Consider the following 6,000-nt stretch of genomic DNA (forward strand, 5'->3'; position numbering starts at 1 on the left):
ATAAGGATTTCTAACCTATGAGATTTTCACCATTTGGCCCATCCATGGAAGGACGGTCTAGAAGAACGGCCTAGATCAGCACTTACAGGGACAGAAGCGCCAGAAAAAATGAACCAGGGAAATTCTATTTTGGAGCAAATGGACCATTGTACTTCATTTGCGTGAATAAATCTGTAGTACTGGACAGTCTACAAGACCATTTTGCATGTACTTAAATGTATGAATAGATAATCTAGACATGGTTTTTAATGGGCCATGTGCAATATACAGTGGACCCCATCCATTCAATGATCTTTGTTGATCAGTGTCCACTTGGGCCCCACACATAAGATCACGCCTACTTAACAAAAGGATGCCCCACCCAAAAGAAAACATTATGGTAAAAACATTTCATCTTTCCAAAGTTCATCAACCATGATCAAAGCCTTCAATGCATGTAGGTGGTCCATTTGCGTGCTGAGTAAATCAGTATGATAAGCGTACTAAGTAAAGTCTGTGGAGCCCACCGGCATTCGTGCATTGTATCAACTCCATCCATCTCTTTTATCATCTAATTTTAGGGTTTTAAAACAAAAATTAATCATATCCAAAGATCAAGTGGACCACACCACCTGAAACAATGTGAATTGAATTCTACCATTGAAAATTTATCGGGGGCCCACAGTGATATTTGTTTTTTTTTCATTCAGCCATGTCTTTGTGATCTTATGAACAGTTTGAATGAAAAATAAACATGATTGGGGGCTTAGAAACATTTCAATGGTGAAAATCAATACTTCCACTGTTTCCTTTGGTATGGTCTACTTGAGCTTTTGATATACTTCAGTTTTGGGCTCAACCCCTAAAATGATCTGAAAAAACGGATGGACGGCGTGGATAAACCACATGAATTCATAGTGGGCCCAACAGAGTTTACTCAGTATGATAAGACTCGTACGTAAGCCGATTCTAACGCGGATTTCCTGCCAAAGCCTTTTGCAGTAAGATCCTGCACGAGGATTCTGGATGGGCTCACTGCGACATTTGTGATAAATCCAACCCGTTCATCCATTTTTAGATATCATTTTAGGACATAATACCAAAACTAAGGTGTATACAAAACTCAAATGGGCCACACGAGAGGAAACAGTGGGGATTTAGTGTCCACCGTTGAAATATTTATATGGCTACAAAAGTTTTGCATCGGTCTGATATTTTGGTGTTTTCACTTCATCCTAGTAAAAATGACCTTATAAATAGTTTGGATGGCATATAAACATCAAGAGACCTAGGAAGGTTTCAACGGTAGGAATTTCTTTCTCCACTGTTTCATCTTGTATGGCCCAGTTGAGTTTTTGATCATCCTAATTTTTGGTTGCATGTCTTAAAATGAGCTTTAAAAAATGGATGAATGGATTGGAATTCTTATAAACATCACGATTGGACCCCACCATATATCTCAGTGCTGGAACTTCATGCAAAAGGCTTTCCCCAGTGAATCCGCATCCACGGTCTCCATTGGAAACGGATTGGCTACTCCCCTGCCACTCGGTGCTATGTGGGCCCACCATGATGTATGTGTTTCAACCATGTCGTCCATTTATTTTTCTAGATCATTTTATGGTTTGAGACCAAAAATGAGGTATAACCCAATCTCAAGTGGACCACATTACATGAAACAGTGTTGAATGAACGTTGACCATTAAAAACTTTTTGGGGGCCATAAAAGTTTTGGATCAAGCTGATCTTTGTTTTTTTCCCTTCATCTAGGTCTTTATGACCAAACCAACGGATTGGATGTCAAATAAACAGTATGGTGGGCCTTAGGAGGACTTTAATGATGGATATCCAATCACTATTGTTTTCCTATGGTGTGGTTCATCTGATATTTATATACCTCTAATTTTTTGGATAAAGCGCTAAAATTATATGTAAAAATGGATAACCACTAGCCACCGGGCCAGTGGCAGGGGGAGTAGCCAATCCGTTCCTGCAATCAGCTACCTTCTATTTGATGATTCAACGCGTAGATTAAGTAGCGAGACTGTTACTAAAGTGATGTCACCTAGTTATGTGGGACCCACCATGATGTATGTTTTGTATTCACACCATCCATCGATTTGGAGAGACCGTTTTAGGGCATGAGCCATAAAATGAATCGGATCCAAAACTCAAGTGGACCCCAACACAGAAACAGTGGAGAGATTCATGCCCGCCATTAAAAACTTCAAAGGGTCACAAAAGTTTTCCATCAAGCTGATATTTGTGTTTTCCCTTCTTTAATGTCTATGTTAACTTAAGGTCCACTGTGATTTTTATTTAAGTTTTCATTTAGGGATTCAGTGCACAGGTTGAGTGGCGAGACTCACTACTAAAGTGACGTCATGTAGTTATGTCAGTCCCACCATGATGTATGTTTTGTATCCACACTGTCCAATCATTTGGAGAGATCATTTTAAGGCATGAGCCAAAGAATGAATCAGATCCAAAACTCGAGTGGACCCCACCACAAAAAACAGCGAAGAGAGTACGTTCACCATTAAAAACTTCTAAGGGCCACAAAAGTTTAAGATCAAGCTGATATTTGTGTTTCTGCTTCTTTAATATTTGTGTTAACTTATGAACAGGTTATATCTCAAATAAAAATCACGGTGGACCTTAGGAAGGTTTCAACGGTGGACGTCACTCTCCTCACTATTTTGTACGGTGGGGTTCACTCCAGCTTTGGATCTACCTCATTCTTTTAATTATGCCCTAAAATGATCTCTCCAAATGGATGTACAATGTGGATACAACACGTACATCATGGTGTGCCCCACAGAACTTGGTGGTGTCACTTTAATTAATAGCGAGTCTAACTACTCAATGTGTCGATAGCTAATCCACCTCTAATTTCTTTCTTCTAAAATTTAATTAGGTCATGTCATCTCACGACAATTTTATAAGATAAAAAAATATATTTACAAAATCTCCTTGATTAGCAAGGAATATTAGCTGCGGCCCAGGATGAGTGATGTCCATAGGATCCTCACTGTGGGCCCACCTTGATCTATGTATTGTATATCTACTCCATTCATCCGTTTTCTCATACTATTTTAAGACTTGACTTAAATTGGTACTTCTGATCGGGTCAGATTCAGTCCGAATTAGTCTAGGACATACCCGGACTTGGATTGGGTTAGGCATGTTAGACTCCGTACCGAGTCAGGTTGAGTTCGGGTCAGGCCTATTTCAAAGCTAAATCAAGTCAGATCGGCCCTAACTCAGTTTGAATCGACTCAAACCCACCTCTAACCTACATTGTATAGGGCACAATTCAATGTGGCCCTTAAATCATGTGAGGCCACTAACAAAATGATGGGGATTCATTGGACAAAGTGACGAGGTTATTAGACGAAGTGACAGAGTTATATTAAATAAAGTGATGAGATTACTCGACAAAGCAACATGATTTCACTAAACAAAGTAATAAGGTTAAACGAGACAAAGAAAATAGGGTTCTATTAGATAAAGTTACAGATTCTCGAAAAATAGAATTTTGCTTGATAAAATGACGAGTTTTCGAATAAAGTGACTTGGTTCCATTAGACAAAGTGACGATGCTATTATAGTAAAAGGATTTCACTAGATAAAGTAGTGGCTTGTCAAATAAAATGACGAGGTTTCATAGACAAAGTGATAGGGTTCATTTGACAAAGTGACGAGGTTGTAGTACAAAGTGATGTATTCAATAGACAAAGTGACGAGATTGCGGTACAAAGTGACAAGGTTCGGTCGATAAAGTGATAGGGGTTAGACAAAGTGATGGGGTTGTAGCACAAAATGATGAGGTTGCAGTATAAAGTGACAGAGTACAAGAGACAAAGTGACGGAGTTGTAACACAAAGTGACGGGGTTTGATAGACAAAGTGACGAGGTTTCAATACAAAGTGACGGGGTTCGAGACAAAGTGACGAGGTTGTAGTAAAAGTGACGGGGTATAGTAGACAAAGTGACGATGTTGTAGTAGAAAGTGACGGAGTTCAGTAGACAAAGTAACGGGGTTGCAGTACAAAGTGACGAGGTTCAATAGACAAAGTGACGGGGTTCATTAGACAAAGTGACGAGGTTGCGGTCAAAGTGACATTAGTAGATAAAGTGACGGCAGCAAAATGACGTTCAGTAGACAAAGTGACGAGGTTTGGATTGGATTCAGTCGTAATAAATGGTGGGCATGACTCTCTCCACTATTTTCTGTAGTGGGGTCCACTCGAGTTTTGGATTTGATTCATTCTTAGGCTCATGCCCTAAAATGATCTCTCCAAATGGATGGACGGTGTGGATATAAAACATACATCATAGTGGGACCTATATAAATAGGTGACATCACTTCAGTAGCGAGTCTCACTGCTCAATGTGGCACTGAATTTCAAATGAAAATGAAAGCGGATTGGCTACTCCCCCCACCACCAGCCCGGTGGTGGTGGTGGTCAGTACTCTGTGGGCCCCACCATGATGTATGTGTTTCATCCATTCCGTTAATCTATTTTTACATATAATTTTAGGAGTTGATCCCAAAAATGAAAGGGATATAAATCTCATATGGACCAAATCACAGGAAAACAATGGTAATTGGATATCCATCATTAAAGTCCTCCTAAGGCCTACCGTATTGTTTATTTGACATCCAATTTGTTTATTAGGTCATAAAGACCTAGATTAAAGGAAAAAACAAAGATCAGCTTGATCCAAAACTTTTATGGCCCCCAAAAAGTTTTTAATGGTCAACGCTCACTCAACATTGTTTCCTATAATGTGGTCCACTTGAGATTGGGTTATACCTCATATTTGGTCTTAGATCATAGAATGATCTAGAAAAATAAATGGACGGCATGGATGAAACACATACATCATGGTGGGCCCACATGGCACCAAGTGGCAGGGGAGCAATACGCTTCCAATGGAAACCATGGACGCGATTCACCAGGGAAAGCCTTTTGCATGAAGTTCCAGCACATTGGGATGTATGGTGGGGTCCACCGTGATGTTTATAAGAATTTCAATCCATTCATCCTATTTTTAGAGCTCATTTTAAGACATGTAACTAAAAATTAGTGTAAGACCCGTATCGTAGTCCGTATTATTCCGTCGACTCCGCGATCCTTCCTGTCGAATTTGCAACTGCGACGTATAATCAACGTTTGCGCGCATCTTAAGTCGTATCCTGTAGAATTGAGTCGGCTTAATTCGAGACTTGTATCATTGCGACCGCACCGTCGCCGCGGTTCCAACGCCGTAACTCACGCACCGATGCGATACCTTGGTAGGGTGATGTGGGCCAACGTTTATTTCAAAGAAAACGCCGCGCATTTACAATCGCTAGAGAATCTCTACAAAATGTCCCATCAATCAATCACTCAAATCAATCAATCAATCAATGCTTTCTTTCTCCTCAAGTCAAGCAACCTCAAAGTCAACTCTTTCTCACCCTCTCTCTTACACACCCATGCTAATCAAGTACACCATCACCTCACATCCATCAACCATCACTTCTCTTACAACAACCCTCTCTCTTTCTCTTCACACATTTCGAAGCAACAAAGGAGAGAAAAATATGGACGTCCAAGCATCCCAAGTGTGAGAGAAAAGTGACTTTTGTGTGACCCACTTTCCCATCCCAAAATCCTTCATCCTAGCCATTCATTTCTCATCTTCTCCATCAAAGTGAAGGACAAGGGGACCGGCATTCCAATGGACCAAGAAGATCAAACGGTAGGTGCTTATTAGGCTAGATCTTTCTATGTTTTGATGATGGGCCAAGTGAGGCCTACCGATTGATGGTATAGATCTCACTTAGGACCCTAGATGTGGCCGATGGCCCACCTTGATTTAATTATCATTCCATGATGGGGCCATTCTCCATGGATCCCATCATGATGTTTACTTTCTAGTAAAAAAAGGGGTCATTTAGACCTTAGATCTTGGTGGAGAAGGGATGTCCACTATTGATCTTTGATTTGGTGGGCCCACATGCAATGAGAC

The sequence above is a fragment of the Magnolia sinica genome, chromosome 2 (genome assembly GCF_029962835.1).
Source record: "Magnolia sinica isolate HGM2019 chromosome 2, MsV1, whole genome shotgun sequence".
NCBI lineage: Eukaryota > Viridiplantae > Streptophyta > Magnoliopsida > Magnoliales > Magnoliaceae > Magnolia > Magnolia sinica.